General features: G+C 42.0%; 1 long non-coding RNA gene across 2 annotated transcripts in view; it reads left to right on the plus strand.

The window, feature by feature from the left end:
- LOC126077079 (uncharacterized) overlaps positions 1 to 17,184 on the plus strand; it is a 128,753-nt gene that overhangs the window by 61,517 nt on the left and 50,052 nt on the right. The window contains exon 2 of one of the 2 annotated variants that reach the window (XR_007517655.1): positions 512 to 620. This is a non-coding gene — a long non-coding RNA (uncharacterized LOC126077079). Of the gene's footprint in view, positions 1 to 511; positions 16,228 to 17,184 lie in introns of those variants that run through there. The other variant, XR_007517654.1, reaches the window with a different exon arrangement.

Genomic DNA, 17,184 nt, shown 5'->3' on the forward strand with positions numbered 1-17,184 from the left:
CTAAGCAAAACGTTGGCAGTTCGAACCCACCCAGGTGTTGTGGAAGAAAGTCCTCATGATCTGCCTCTGAAAAGTCACAGCCATGAAAACCCTGCGGAGCACAGTTTTACTGTGCACACACGAGGTCATCATGAGTCGGATTCGACTCAGTGGCAACAGCTGTGGTTTTTTTTTTTTTTGGTTACCAGGACTGGGTAATGTTCATTCTGTTATACATAAGGTTGCCAGGGTCAGAGCCAACTCAGTGACAACTTAAACAACACCCTAATCAGTCACAAGTTGTGTTGAATAATCTCAGACTCCCCTCATGGAATAAACAACTTTCACCCATGGCAGAGAGCAGACTAGATCATCTGCTATTAGTGGGCAGGTGGCTCCAAGAGAAAAGTGAAAGGAAGGTGCTGCATTATGCAAACCTAGTTTATAATTACAAACTCATCGATCTGAATAGGTCAATCTTCCTCTCAGAAGGATAGTTAAATTTACAATATGTCTCCTTCTCCATCGGCAGATACACCATGAAGGGATAGAAGCAAGTTTACAGGTACAAGACTTGGCTTTCCCGAGCAGTATAACCTGCAGCTGAACCTGCAGAACCTCCCTGTGGTCTGATTTTAGTGGTAGGTTTCATGACAGATCCTTTACCTTCTTACTACAACTCTTTCTGTTGCTGTAGATTTTCACCCCCTTAAATCAATATTGAGATTGATAAAGAAGGGATGACAAGGAAACTAACATTTATAAAGAAAACATTTTTATACCCATTTATTTACTGGATGAAAAAAACAGCCTGAAAAACATCAAGATACATAATATATTCCAATGATTCTAAGAAACATATTTTATGGCATTTTTAACATCTTTGAAATCATGACATAGCTTACCACTGACGGAGCATATAGGTTATTTGACTTTTTTTTCCCTTTCTTAAATGATATGTAAAATAATGATGTGTCTTACAAACTGTGAGATCTTAAATTCAATAAATAACTAATAAATGATGAGATTGGAATTTAACATCTGGGTGATACGATTTCAAATATTAGTTTTTTTTCTGTTCAGCAGCAATTTTTTTTTTGTCTTTTTTTTTACTGTACTTTAGGTGAAGGTTTACAGAACAAACCAGCTTCTCATTAAACAGTTAGTGCACATATTGTTTTATGACATTGGTTAACAGCCCCACAACATGTCAACACTCTCCTTTCTCAAACTTGAGTTCCCTATTACCAGATTTCCTGTCCCCTCTTGCCTTCTAGTCCTTGCCCCAGGACTGGTGTGCCACTTTAGTCTCGTTTTGTTTTACTGGCCTGTTCAATCTTTAGCTGAAGGGTGTCCTCAGGGGTGACTTCATTACTGAGCTGAAAGGGTGTCCAGGGGCCATACTCTCAGGGTGTCTCTAGTCTCTGTCAGGCCAGCAAATCTAGTCTTTCTTTTTGAGTTAGAATTTTGTTCTACATTTTTCTCTGGCCCTGTCTGGGACCCTCTATTGTGTTCCCTGCCAGAGCAGACAGTGGTGGTAGCCGGGCATCATCTAGTTGTGTTGCAGGGCGAGGCTTCCCAGCTTGAGACTAAGCCCTGCCTAGGTTCTTACCTTCTTCTGACCAAGAATGACCACAAGAAAGTAAAGGCTCATGAGAGAGAGAGGAAGAGGGGTTTCCACCTACACTAGCCTCCAGTATCTCACTGAACAAAGGATTTCCCAGGGCTTATAAAAGTTTTCAGGTGGGGAAAAAAGCATTATTTTTACTCATTAGATGAGTGGAGATTTCCAGGAGAAGGGGAGGGATTATGAAAATCAAATGCACGCAGTTAGAATTCAAGATGGATTTCCTCACAGAGGTTGCTGGAACTAAGATGGAGTCTGTCACGAAGGCTTCCAGGATGTCCAATATGACTTATTCTGGGATGCTGTGCATGCATGATGCCTCTGGATCTTGCTTCGAGTCCTGGCGAGGGGTCCTTGCTCATGTTTGTCTCATGTGGAAGATCATTCATAGGCCACATTGATCTTTCTTGGACACACTCTGCACCTGGTGAGGCCTTGAAAAACAACTCAGGAGGATTATCAGTAATTTACAGCTGGTCAAGCACACAAAGCCTTGAAATGTAACTCCTTATCTTGTCTAAGCACCTAGTTTGTTAATCACAAGTAGTTCTCAGGTGCCAGCTGTAAAAGTCGTATGTTAGACTGCACTTAGGTTTAAATTCTAAGAATACTGAGTCAGAGGCTATTTAATTCAGCCAGCCCTATCTCTTGCCTGTCTCACTTCCCACCTGAGAGATTTCATCCTCATAAATCTTTATGAGGAGCATGAGTCGTGGTCTCTTCTTCTATAGCTTCTTCAGGCTGATACGGGGTCGTTGGCCTGCCTACTGGAGTAGAAATCTCTTGCTACCTGTTCTAATGATATGTGTGGGCTGACAGGCTCTTCTCTGGGTATAGGTTGGAATCCCTGGATTATCATTAGCTGAAATTGTTGAAGTCATGAGGAGATAAACTTTACAAGGAGGTTAAAAATGTATGGTCCAAAAATTAATAGTAAAATACAGCTACTATAGGTCCCAATAAAGGTAAAAACCAAGTGAGTGAGGGCAGGTATCCCTTAACCTGGGCCTAAGGTTCCCTGCCAAAGTCTTCCAAACTTCATGAAGCCATGCTGTATGTTCTAACAATCTTTTTGCCCTTAATTCAACTTCTCCAGAAGAATTGATGTACCTACAGCAAGAGGTATTGGCTAAAGCACAAACGTCACACTGTTCTGCTAATGAGTAGTCCAAGGCCACTCTGTGGTCCATCACCATGTTGGCCAAAGAGTCTAATGAAGTAGCAAGGGTTTTGAGTCCCTGTCCGGACTCTCCAGCTACCCCCTCCACTATAGTGGATACATTCTGGATCATGTAAACATTATAAATAACACTCAGTGTTATTCCTCCCAAGGCCATTATCAGGGCCATCACTCCTGCAGCAATGAGGGTGAGAAGCTCTCGTTTCCCTCTGGAAAGTTCACTCTCGGTCCCGGGGACATAGGGTAATAATTGTTTATAAACCATAAGCTAGTCTTCACCTGGGATCACCCACCCCACAGTAAAATTGGTACATACTGCAGTGACATTGAGGCAAGACAGCCTCCATAACCGACCATGGTCATCTGCACAATGGAACATCTTAGCCAGGGCCAAACGGAGTAAAGCTTCTGTGAGGTTGGAGCAACTTTCCAGGGACCAGGCTTTGCCCAACCACTGAGCAAGTTCTCCCTTGAGATCTTGGGAGTGACTGCAATGCGGCCAGAACCCTGGTCGATTTAAGGGTCTCCATCCAGTTCTTTAAATGAATTCTGCTTTTTGGCCACGTACTAGCCAGTCCGGCTAATACTGAGCTGGATATATAATGTGTTTTTTTGGTAGCGTTTAACTGGTGATGTTCAATTAGCTTTATCTCTCCACGTGAGAAGGTCAAGCGGGAGAAGTTTGAGCAGGTAACATTTTCCTAACTTATCTATCGCTGCTGAAGAACAGCTGAAATGATCCTAACTGTTAGGCAGTATGCAAAGATTCATGCACCGCCAGAGAATTATTAGGCCTATATTTTTTTATTATCCCTAGAGCAGCAACTACACAGAGCCAAGGGTTAGATTTCCATTCTTTTTCATCACCTATGCAGATACTTATCTACCGCTGGGAGGTGTCTTTTCTCCATTTAAACAGGAACTTTAGGCCTTCTACTAGTTCACAGGTACAGTTTGGGAGCTCATCAGGGAAATCTCCATCCTCTTCAGTAGCCTTCTGGGTCCTAACAGGGAAGGCTTCTATCCAGCCTGTAAAAGTGTCAACATAAACTAGCAGATACTTATACCCTTGGCATGGAGGCATGATAGTAAAATCCACTTGCCAGTCCTCTCCTGGGTAGGTTCCTCTGTATTGGACTGCTTTTACAAGTGGAGGGGGTACCAGGTAAGATTGAGGATTATTTCTCAGACAGATCTCACAACTATTGGTAATTTGTTTAACTCCTTTGTGTAGCCCTTTTCCATTTATACATTTGGACAATAGTCCCAGAAGGGTGTCTCTGCCACAGTGTAGGTGGCATCATGAGAGGCTTTTACTATTTTCTATAATACTCAGGCATATATAGTACTCCCTCATAATTTTTCATCCATCCTGTCTCATCATAAGAAAAACCCCTTCATTTCCCTTCCTTTTTTTCCTTTTGGGTATGTTTTGGCCTAACTGATTCAATCTGTAAGGAATGAGGGCCATTAATTGTGATGTCTCTTCCAACCTTGCAGCAGCTTTAGCAGCCAAATCAGCCTCGTGATTCCCCGTTGCTTCTAGGAAGTTGTCCTTCTGGTTCGCTTGCAATGAATTATTGCTAACTCTTTAGGCTTGTGTACTGCTTCTAGCAGTTCTAGGATTAACTCTATATTTTATAGGGGAATTTTGAGCTGTTAACATTCCCCTTTCTTTCCAAATGGTATGCAAATTTTGAATCTGTGCACATGTTCGGAGTTTTTCCTTCTCCTAACTAGAGGGCATGCACCAGGGCAGTTAGCTCAGCTTCCTGGGCTGATGTTCCTGGTGGTAAAGCTCTTGCCTCAATAACACCAGTCAGGCTGACAATTACATAACCTACCTTACAGATGCCTTGTTTGACAAAGGTGCTGTCATCTGTATACCACTCAACTTCTGGGTTTTCTAGGGGTTTCTCTTGGAGGTCCAGATGACTAGAGTAGACCTCATTAACTACTTCTACACAGTTATGAATAGGCTTAGATACTCTGACGTGTGGTAAAAGGGTGGCAGGGTTCAAAGTCTGGCACACCCCTAAGTTTAACCCTGGGTTATCTAGGAGGAGGGCCTGGTATTGGGTGATCCTGCCACCTGATAGCCAGTGATTTCTCTTGACATCCAAGACTGCCTGCACCTGGTGGAATGTATATGCTTCAGTGGGTTGTCCCGGAGTAAACTTAGAGAATTCTTTTACTAGGAGAGCACTTGGAGCTACTGCTTGTAGGCATGCTGGCCAGCCCTGGGCCACTGAGTCTAATTGTTTGGAGAGATAGGCCACAGGTTGGGTGACCGGCCCTACATCCTGAGTAAGAACTCCTAGCGCCACCCCCTGCTTCTCATGAACAAATAGTTTAAAGGGCTTTTTTAAATCTGGGAGCCCTAAAGCTGGTGCTTTCCCTAATTCTGTCCTTACTTTATCAAAAGCCTGTTGACATTCCGGAGTCCAATCTAAGGGAGCTCTTTCTTCCCCTTTAGGGGCCTTATATAGAGGTCTTGCTATAAGGCCAAAATTAGGGATCCAGATTCTGCAAAATCCAGCTATCCTTAGGAAGCCCCTAAACTGCTTCCTGGTTGTAGGTGCTGGTAGGGTAGTGATAACCTTCTTTCACTCCAGAGCCAGCATCTGTTTCCCTGGTTGTTGTTCTTAGGTGCTGTCGAGTCGGTTCCGACTCATAGCAACCCTATGCACAATAGAACGAAACACTGCCTGGTCCTGCACCATCCTTACAATCGTTGTTATGCTTGAGCTCATTGTTGCAGCCACTGTGTCAATCCACCTCATTGAGGGCGTTCCTCTTTTCCGCTGACCCTGTACTCTGCCAAGCATGATGTCCTTCTCCAGGGACTCATCCCTCCTGACAACATGTCCTAAGTATTTAAGACGCAGTCTCACCATCCCTGCTTCTAAGGAACATTCTGGTTGTACTTCTTCTAAGACAGATTTGTTTGCTCTTTTGGCAGTCCATGGTATATTCAATATTCTTCACCAACACCACAATTCAAAGGCGTCAACTCTTCTTCGGTCTTCCTTATTCATTGTCCAGCTTTCACATGCATATGATGTGATTGAAAATACCATGGCTTGGGTCAGGCACACCTTAGTCTTCAGGATGACGTCTTTGCTCTTCAACACTTTGAAGAGGTCCTTTGCAGCAGATTTACCCAATACAATGCGTCATTTAATTTCTTGACTGCTGCTTCCATGGCTGTTGATTGTGAATCCATGTAAAATGAAATCCTTGACAACTTCAGTCTTTTCTCCATTTATCATGATGTTGCTCATTGGTCCAGTTGTGAGGATTTTTGTTTTCTTTATGCTGAGGTGTAATCCATACTGAAGGCAGTGGTATTTGATCTTCATCAGTAAGTGCTTCAAGTCCTCTTCACTTTCAGCAAGCAAGGTTGTTTCATCTGCATAACGCAGGTTGTTAATGAGTCTTCCTCCAATCCCGTTGCCCCGTTCTTCATATAGTCCAGCTTCTCGGATTATTGGTTCAGCATACAGACTTAAACAGGTATGGTGAAAGAATACAACCCTGACGCACACCTTTCCTGACTTTAAACCAATCAGTATCCCCTTGTTCTGTCCGAACAACTGCCTCTTGATCTATGTAAAGGTTCCTCATGGGCACAATTAAGTGTTCTGGAATTCCCATTCTTCGCAGTGTTATCCATAGTTTGTTACGATCCACACAGTCGAATGCCTTTGCATAATCAATGAAACACAGGTAAACATCCTTCTGGTATTCTCTGCTTTCAGCCAGGATCCATCTGACATCAGCAATGATATCCCTGGTTCCACATCCTCTTCTGAAACCGGCCTGAATTTCTGGCAGTTCCCTGTCGATACACTGCTGCAGCCGTTTTTGAGTGATCTTCAGCAGAATTTTGCTTGCGTGTGATATTAATGATATTGTTCTATAATTTCCACATTCAGTTGGATCACCTTTCTTGGGAATAGGCATAAATATGGATCTCTTCCAATCAGTTGGCCAGGAAGCTGTCTTCCATATTTCTTGGCATAGATGAGTGAGCACCTCCAGCACTGAATCTGTTTGTTGAAACATCTCAATTGATATTCCATCAATTCCTGGAGCCTTGTTTTTTGCCAATGCCTTCAGAGCAGCTTGGACTTCTTCCTTCAGTACCATCAGTTCCTGATTATGTGCCACCTCTTGAAATGGTTGAATATCGACTAATTCTTTTTTGGTATAATGACTCTGTGTATTCCTTCCATCTTGTTTTGATGTGTCCTGCATCATTTAATATTTTCCCCATGGAATCCTTCACTATTGCAACTCGAGGCTTCAATTTTTTTCTTCAGTTCTTTCAGCTTGAGAAACACCGAGCGTGCTCGTCCCTTTTGGTTTTCCATCTCCAGCTCTTTGCACATGTCATTATAATACTTTATTTTGTCTTCTCGAGAGGCCCTTTGAAATCTTCTGTTCAGTTCTTTTACTTCATGAATTCTTCCTTTTGCTTTAGCTGCTGGATGTTTAAGAGCAAGTTTCAGAGTCTCCTCTGACATCGACCTTGGCCTTTTCTTTCTTTCCTGTCTTTTCAGTGACCTCTTGCTTTCTTCATGGATGATGTCCTTGATATCATTCCACAACTCGTCTGGTCTTTGGTCACTAGTGTTCAATGCGTCAAATGTATTCTTGAGATGGTCTTTAAATTCAGGTGAGATATACTCAAGGTCATATTTTGGCTCTCATGGACTTGCTCTGATTTTCTTGAGTTCCAACTTGAACTTGCATACGAGCAATTGATGGTCTGTTCCACAGTCAGGCCCTGGCCTTGTTCTGACTGATGATATTGAGCTTTTCCATCGTCTCTTTCCACAGATGTAGTCAATTTGATTTCTGTGCATTCCATCTGGCGAGGTCCATGTGTATAGTCGCCATTTATGTTGGTGAAAGAAGGTATTTGCAATGAAGAAGTCGTTGGTCTTGCAAAATTCTATCATTCGATCTCTGGCATTGTTTCTATCACCAAGGCCATATTTTCCAACTACTGATCCTTCTTCTTTGTTTCCAACTTTCACATTTCAAGCGCCAGTAATTATCAATGCATCTTGATTGCATGTTCGATCAATTTCAGACTGCAGCAGCTGATACAAATCTTCTATTTCTTCATCTTTGGCCCTAGTGGTTGGTCCATAAATTTGAATAATAGTCATATTAACCGGTCTTCCTAGTAGGTGTATGGATATTATCCTATCACTGACAACGTTGCACTTCAGGATAGATCTTGAAATGTTCTTTTTAACAATGAATGCAACACCATTCCTCTTCGAATTGTCATTCCCAGCATAGTAGACTATATGATTGTCCTATTCAAAATGGCCAATAGCAGTCCATTTCAGCTCACTAATCCCTAGGATATCGATGTTTATGTGTTGCATTTCATTTTTGACGATTTCCGATTTTCCTAGATCCATACTTCGTAAATTCCAGGTTCCGATTATTAATGGATGTTTACAGCTGTTTCTTCTCATTTTGAGTCGTGCCACATCAGCAAATGAAGGTCCCAAAAGCTTTACTCCATCCACATCATTAAGGTTGACTCTATTTTGAGGAGGCAGCTCTTCCCCAGTCATCTTTTGAGTGCCTTCCAACCTGAGGGACTCATCTTCCAGCACTATATCAGACAATATTCCACTGCTATTCATAAGGTTTTCACTGGCTAATGCTTTTCAGAAGTAGACTGCCTGGTCCTTCTTCCTAGTCTGTCTTAGTCTGGAAGCTCAGCTGAAACCTGTCCTCCATGGGTGACCCTGCTCATATCTGAATACTGGTGGCATAGCTTCCAGCATCACAGCAACACACAAGCCCCCACAGTACGACAAACTGACAGACATGTGGGGGTCAGTGTAAAACCTAGGTACTACACCTGTTGTTTAGAGATTTGGGCCTTTTCCAGGAACACACGGTATCCCTATTCTCCCAAGAAGTGTAACACTAATATAGTATTTTTGTCTTAACTTTCCTTAGTTGGACTGGCTATTAATATATCGTCCATATATTGTAAAAATATACTACCTAACCCATTGCCATCGAGTCGATTCCGTCTCATACCGACCCTATAGGACAGAGTAGAGCTGCCCCACAGAGTTTCCAAGGAGCACCTGGCAGGTTTGAACTGGCGACCCTTTGGTTAGCAGTTGTAGCACTTAACCACTACGTCACCAGGGTTTCCAATATACTACCTGGCAACTGTAGTACCCTCAATTCTCCAGGCAGGGCATTTCCAAATAACTGAGGATAGTCTCTAAAACCTTGAGGTAAATGAGTCCAGGTATATTGGGTGGTCTCCTGAGTAAGTAATGTTCCAACGCTTGTCTTATTTCCTCTTGGGCTTCTGGTTTTATAGGGTATTATCTCCTCCAGGGATAGGGTGCGTTGGGTCTCAGCTTGATTAACACAAAAGGTACATTCTTAGCCAGACCTGGAGTTGGGATGTCCCATACTTCTGGATTTACCTGTTCTAAAATTTCTTTGGGAGGTGGGTTCCCAAACTCAGGAGTCTTCCCTTTAGTTAACATGAGGAGTAGCCCCAAGCTCTGACTTTTGTCTACAGCTACAGTGAGTTCCTCCTTTTTTAAATATACTGTTGTGCCCAGCTTAGTTAATAAATCCCTCCCTAACAAGGGAACAGGGCAGTCAGGGACACACAAGAAAGAGTGGGATAGAGTTCTCTGACCCATTTCACAGAACAGAGGGGAAAGTAAAATTCCTTACCTTAGGCTTTCTGTCTACCCCAATGACTGTGCAGTCATGACCGGAGAGTGGGCCTGGATTTTCAGTCAGAACAGTGAAGGCACTTGTGTTTAGTAAAAAATTCAGTCTCCTTACCTTCCACGTCAAGAGTAACCTGAGGCTCCACAGTGGCAATAGTGATGGTCTTCTGGCAGGGAACTGACTTCTGCACCTAGTCAATGGGACTGCTCTTCCCCCTCCAAGGAGAGGGGCATCAGGCTTGAAGGGTCTGCCTGGGCTGACCTCCAGGGGAAGTCAGCTGGGAGCTCTGTTTTGGGATGCTCAGGACACTCCACCTTCTAACGGCCTCTCTTTTTACAGTACGTACATTTGTCTGGCTCAATACTCACCAGCAATGAAGAAATTCTCATGGAGGTCTTGGTCTTCAAGATCCTTCAGGGTTACTTTGAGGTGGGCTCTGAAGTGCTACTGCCATCAATTGGGCTTTTTTCTTCATTTTATCCTCTTCTGCCAGATCTCTGTTATTAAAGACCTTAAAGGTTTCCTCAGCCAGTGGCGAGAGTGGAGTCTGGGGCCTGCCTCTATCTTTTGCAGCTTCCGTCTAATATCTGCTGCAGACTGGGTAATAAAATGTGTGGCTAACAAAGTCTTTCCTTCCAGGCTCTCAGGGTCAGTGTTAGTATATTTCCTAAAAGCCTCAGTTAGCCTGGTGAGAAAGACTGCTGGGTTCTCTTCTGCTGTCTGCGTAATTTCTTTCACCCTATCATAATTAATAGACTTGGCTACACACTTCTGAATCCCACCTATAACACATGAAGCTAAATGTCTGGCCCTTTCCTTACTATCCCCATTGTAATCCCAGTTCGGCAAAGTGTCAGGGACTGCTTCCCCTCCCAGCCTGAAAAAACATGTTTTGGTTGTGAGTGCTTAACATCATCGGCCTGTTCTCTAGCCTTAATCAGGATCCTAGTCTTTTCATTTGTGCTACAACAGTGAGTTAAAATGACCATCACTTCTCCCCAGATCAAATTAAAATTCAAGCTGAGTTTCATGAACTTGTGCTTAAACTTCTCAGGGTCTTCTGTCACACTCCCTAACTTTTCTTTTCACTAGCTTAAGTCTGAGACTGAAAATGGCACATGAACCCAGGTTGTGCCTCCAATCCTGTTAGCCACTTCCCTGAGGGGGTACACACCAATTGTCTGGGCTGAGGGCAGAGCAGGGTATAGCTTGTTCCCTGATCCCAACCACATCAGAGAAAGGGGTGGACAGGCCGAGGGATTGAGATCAGTTAGGACTCAGGTAGGTGCTGGGGATAAAGGGCTTCCCATGGCTTTCAAACTTGTCAGGAGTTTATCATATGTTACCAAGAAACAATACTTTAGTTGTTTAACCAAAGATCTTAAAGTAAAAACCTTAGCTTTTTCTTTTTACCTAAAGCCATGTGGCTTGGTTTCTGACTCAGGAATCTTATTCTAATGACAGACTGAACCTTTGTCTTTGAAGCAGATTATACAAAGAAGAGATTAACTCTTTAACTCAGTAATCAAAGAAAATTTTGTTGTTTTAACAGTGAGAAACCTAATTGTTTTATATGCTATTTAACATTAAAGCTCTTAAAAATCTCATAAATTAAACTATTAAACTTTAGACAGACAGACGTTTTTGAAAGGCAAAAGATAACTAATTTCTTTCCCTCTTACTGTTCTAGAACTCTTACTTTTCTTTTAAGACAAAATTATCTTTTCTTTTTTTTCTTTTATACCGGCTGTACTGGTCTCTTTTTAAGGGGTGTGGGGACTTCTTGGCTCCTGTGGTTTGGTCTCCCTCTTTTTCTTTGTTCTTTTGGGAGATGGTCTTTAGCCTGCAAGGCAGCAATTAGGAAGGCTGCCTGGCATTTTTGGCCTGTAAATCTTTTTCCTTATCTCGGTTAGAGTAAACTTGGCAGGTCAATTTCATTGGCCGAGAGATTTTTAATCATACACTTCCTTCTTCTGAAGCTTTCTTTTTCTTCAGTTGATCATAAAAAAAGAATTGTCAGTGTTTAAGAATGCACCCTAGGGGTGAATCTCCTGGTATGTTCTCCTGATTTCTCATTCTGTCCAATTAACTGTTCCCAAGAACCTGGCTTTTTATTTTTATGGGTAGTTGATACCACCAGCTTTTTCTTTTAGCCGATGGGAATTTATTTGTCTCTAGTGCTACAGCCAAGAGTTTTTCAGCTGTGGGAGAGAAACTCTTTTTAAAATCTTAACACTCTGCCCAGAGTGTTCTCTGTGCTGTGATTCAAATCCCAGTCTAGACTAAAAATCTGCTCTCCCTATACATCTCTTTCTTCAAGCCCAATCAGTAAATTCTCGGGAGTCTCTATAAATATGTTCTAATTTAACCTGAATTTCTTTTCACCAATTAATTTCTCTGCATCACACATAAATGACATATAAGACACAGACAGAGGCGATGGAGATAATCTTGTAGTCTCAACCTCCCAGACAGCCCCAGTCACACATAAAATTCATATATAAAATGAACAGGCAAACAGAGAGTGCTCGGACCAGACAAGCCAGATGGGGTGCTTCAGTCTCCCAGTCTACCACTCCCCAGAACCAGGGTGCACAAACCAGAGACAGACAATATCCAGACATACAAGAACGATGGCTGTCACATACCCATACACCTGCCCAAACTCTAGAGTCACTGAAAGTCTCTCCTTGTGATCACAAATGCAACAATGGGACTGAACTGGGTAACAATTACCAAGTCTGCAGACTACACCAGATCTCATAGGTTTTTACTGTGCCAGGTCTCATGGTTCTTGGGGCTGACCCCCCTCACCCCAGACACCAAGTAATCACTCCACTCGTGAGACTCCTGAATTGCATGGGTCCGGGCAGGTAGCTTTCCAACTCAATCTGGGAAGAGTATTTATTAAGCGTGCCAGATTTACCAAGCTTCACGGATCTTGGGGCCAAGCCCCTCACCGTAACAAAGAGTCTGGTATCAATTACCAGGTCTGAGGACTCTCAGTCTCAGGAAACAAACACCAGGTCTCAGGATGCAAGACAGAGAGAAATATCCTTTGTTGTCATGGGACCCAGATGAGAGAAGCAGGCACAGAGATTTACTCACCAGAGGGAGAGACACAGGACAAATGGTGTCCTGGCAGCTGCTTGTCCATCCATCAGGTTTAGTAGGTCTCCTTATCTGCCCCCGGACCCAGCTCTGAGGAAAAAAAATCAGTCCTGCCGTGGTCGCCAAATTTTGTTGCACAGCAAGGCTTCCCAGCTTGAGACTAAGCCCTGCCTGTGTTCTTACCTTCTTCTGACCAAGAATGACCAGGAGAGGCTCAGAGATTCCACACGAACAAAGGTTTATTAGGGACAGAAAGAAAGTAAAGGCTCATGAGGCCTCCAGTCTCTCACTGAACAAAGGATTTCCTAGGGCTTATAAAAGTTTTTAGGTGGCAAAAAGCATTATCTTTATTCTTTAGATGGGTGGAGATTTCCAGGAGAAAGGGAGGAATTTTGAAAATCAAATGTGCGTGTGATTAGAATTCAAGATGGATTTCCTCACAGAGGTTGCTGGAACTAAGATGGAGTCTGTCACGAAGGCTTCCAGGATCTCAAACATGGCTTATTCTGGGATGTTGTGCATGCGTGATACCTCTGGATCTTGGTTTGAGTCCTGGCAAGGGGTCCCTGCTCATGTTTGTCTCATGTGGAAGGTCATTTATAGGCCATGTTGATCTTTCCCGCACATGCTCTGCACCTGGTGAGGCCTTGGAAAACAACTCAGGAGGATTATCAGTAATTTATAGCTGATTAGCACACAAGGCCTTGAAATGTAGCCTCTTATCTTGTCTAAGCACCTAGTTTGTTAATCACAAGTAGTTCTCAGGTGCCAGCGGTAAAAGTTCTATGTTGGTCTGCACTTAGGTTTAAATTCTAAGAGAACTGAGTCAGAGGCTATTTAATTCATCCAGCCTGATCTCTTGCCTGTGTCACTTCTATACTGAATCAAAGGCCATTTAATTGAGCCAATCCCATCTCTTGCCTATCTCAGTTGTACTGGACTCAGTCTAGTGGAGGCCATGGTCAATGTGGTCCATTACTCCTTTGGACTAATTTTTCCCTTGTATCTTTAGTTTTCTTCATTCTTCCTTCCTCCAGGAGGAGTAAGACCAGTGGAGTATCCTAGATAGCCGCTTATTTAAGATCCCAGATACTACTCACCAAAGTAGAATGTAGAACATTACTTTATAAACTATATTATGCCAATTAAGCTAATATGGTTCCCCAAGACCACGGTTCCTACAGCCCTCAGCCCAGTAATTCGGTCCCTCTTGGAGTGTGGATGTGTCCACAGAGCTTCGATGATCTTGTCTTGTACAGGTTGTGCTGGCTTCCCCAGTACTGTGTACTGTTTTACCCTTCACCAAAATTACCACTTATCTATTGTCAATAATTTTTCCCCTGAAATATACAGGCAATTAAGGAAAAATGTGTCTTATGCCTTATGCAGATGATTTCCTCCCTTCTAGACTTCATTTCTTGTGCATTGACATGCAGTTTGGGGTTTTGTGTTTTTGATGACCACATCTGTATAAAATTATGCTCCTTTGGAGCCAAATCCCTTCTTTCCCGGTGAACTGAGACTATTTAGTGAATTCTCTTTTATGAAATGGACTGATGAAACATATTTATTATCACAAGTTGAACTAATGGTGGTTGAATGTTCCAGCAGCTGGGTCTTGTTAGAAGAATAAATGGCAGCTTTTCACATTGTTTTATGTAAACTCTCTTAAAGTGGAATCTGAGGGAAAAGACTTGGGAACTTTTTTATTGCTTAAGATGATTTCTTGTTGCAATTGAGAAATGTGGGAAATAATTGAAGTGATAGCTTATTTTATAGTTGGTTTCTCAAGCAATACTTTTCTGAAATCTTTTTTTTTTAATTCAATAGATTGTGCTTTGTACAAGGTGTAAGCTAGGTGCTTCAGGGAAAATGACATGGTACCTGCAGATAAAAACCTAATGAGATGTTTAAGAGGAAACAGCTAAGTGCACTAATAACAAATATATACTAAGTATAGTAAGAGAGGGTCAGAAGGTAATATGGGGTTTTGAGGAAGGAAGAGATTACTTAAGTATGAAGTAATGAGGAAAGGCATCACAGGAGCAATATCAGAGCTTTGAAAACTTGGATACCATTTTTTCAGGTAGCGATGGGATTAAGGCATCTGGCTAGGTTAAACTCCCACAGAAAACAACTAATAATGTAGCTGAAATATATTTTTTAAATCTTTTAAAAATCAAGGAGTTGGCAAATTAAAGAATTATTTGACCAAGATTGAAGGGAAAACAGGAACTCAGATAAATAAGTGGAGCATGAAAGCTGGCTTTGTCCCTAAGGGCATTTGCTAATCCCAGAAAATTTGAATTTAATTTTAAGTCCTCACACACAATGGCTAGTCTGAGAGGAGACTGATTTCAATAAGGCCATAACCCAGGGCTGCATAGGCAGGATAAGAAAGAACCAGATGCAAACCAACCCTCAACCAGATTGCACATAAATGTGGAATCCAGGTAACATTAGTTCCTTGAATTTCAAGTTTATGGTGGCCCTGGACTGGTAGGGCTTTGGAACACTAAAAAACACAAATCAACTTGGAGAAAGATAGCTTTATTCTAGTTCCCAAGCTGTTTCTCAAAGTAGTTTTTCAGTTCCATTGAGCAGCATCTAAATATCCACCATCATCATGTTCAATATGCTGTATTTGCTGTCACTAAGGATAACACCGCATCTATGCAAGAAGTGAGCATGTGTAAAAGAGAATCTGTGTGAATTTTGGTAATATTATAAATCGGAAGTTTATTGTAGCTATTCTTTTTTTTTTCTTAAACTGGTAACTTTGATGACAACATTTGCAACATTTGTCTACATCTGCAGTTTTCTAAAATTAAGAGAAAAGTTTAAGATGGTACACATACTACACATATTTCTTGCCATGAAGTAGTTTTTTTCATTCTAGTAGTACTGAGCTTTGGGCCACTTCAGATAATTAATTATACCTTCAAAATATGCTAATCCTGGGTCAATGTCCTTTGAGAACTTGAAATTAAAAAAAAAGAAAATTTATTGTCTTTATCTGCAGTCAGGATCTAGGTAAACTTATCTAGTACCATGGCTTTAAGTACTACCTGTGGTATGCTGATGATGTCCTGATTGGCATCACCACATCCAGTGAACATCAGGTTCACGTATGTAACTGTTCAACATCTTCACTTGAATGTCTAGCAAGCATCTCAAATCTCACAAGGCCAAAACAGAACTCTAGATTATCCTCTCTTATGGATTGAGTTGTGTCCCCCAAAGTATGTGTTGTAAATCCTAATCCCTATAACTGTAGATAAGGAATCCTGGTGGTACAATGGTTAAGTGCTCAGCTACTAACTGAAAGAAAGGTTGACAGTTTGAACCCACTCAGTGGCTCCTCAGGAGAAAGACCTGGCAGTGTGCTCCCATAAATAATATAGACTAGGAAATCCTATGGGGCAGTTTTATTCTGTCACATGTGGTCATTATGAGTCAAAATCGACTTCTCAGCACCTAACAACAATGTACATGTGATGTAATCCCTTTTGGGAGTAGCGTTTTCTTTGTTATGTTAATAAGGCCATATGAGAGTAGGGTTGGTTTTAATCCAATCCCTTTTGTGATATAAAAAGGCAGATTCGGAAGCACAGATGGGGAAAGGTAGACACATCACATGAAGATTGCCAAGGAACTGAGGAACAGAAGCTAAAAAGAGTCAAGGACCTTGTCACTAAACCAACAGAGAGAAAAAGATTTCCCTTATAACTGGAGCCCCAAATTCAGACACCAGTTCAAGTCCACTCAGAGGTACCTTGGAAGAACAGCCTGGTGATCTATTTTAGATTTCTAGCCTTCTAAACTGTGAGATGATAAATTTGTTAAAGCTATCCACTTATGGTATTTCTGTTATAGCAGCGCTAGAAAACTAAGACACTCTCCAACACAAACCTGTTTATCCCCCAGTCTTCTTCATTTCAGTAGCAGAATACTTTGCTCAACTACTTCTCACTCACTCTGCTGTTACCCCCTTAGCCTAAGCCACCAGCCCTGACATGAACTACTGGAATAGCCACCAAAATTGTGTATTTGCCTCCACTTTTGCCCCTCACCCTCACTCTCTAACCTCTACACTTGTAGCAAGAGTGATATTTTGAAATGAAACAAAGCATCCCACTCTCCTCCACTCAATCCTCCAATGGCTTCCCATTACACTAAGAACAACGTCCAGTGTCTTTTCCATGGCTGCAAGGTCCTTTACTCTGTAGCCCCTGGCTACCTCTTCAGCTTCATTTCTGAGGCCTTTCCTCTTATTTATTCCACTATTTCCACACATTCTTCCTCATTCTTCCTAGAACTTGACACCCACCATCTCGTTTCAGAAACCTCCCCCTTACTCTTCCATCTATCTAGAATGTATTTTCACTATATATTCACATGATTTATTCCCACATTTTATTTGATTTTCTGCTCAAATATTCACTCCTCAGAAAAGTCTTTCTAGAACATCCTAATCATTTCCTTGTACTATCTTACATTCCTTCCTCAGTTTCTAGAAAAAAGGTCAGGAAAATGATAGGCATTC

This window comes from Elephas maximus, chromosome 5 (genome assembly GCF_024166365.1).
Source record: "Elephas maximus indicus isolate mEleMax1 chromosome 5, mEleMax1 primary haplotype, whole genome shotgun sequence".
In the NCBI taxonomy this organism is placed as follows: domain Eukaryota; kingdom Metazoa; phylum Chordata; class Mammalia; order Proboscidea; family Elephantidae; genus Elephas; species Elephas maximus.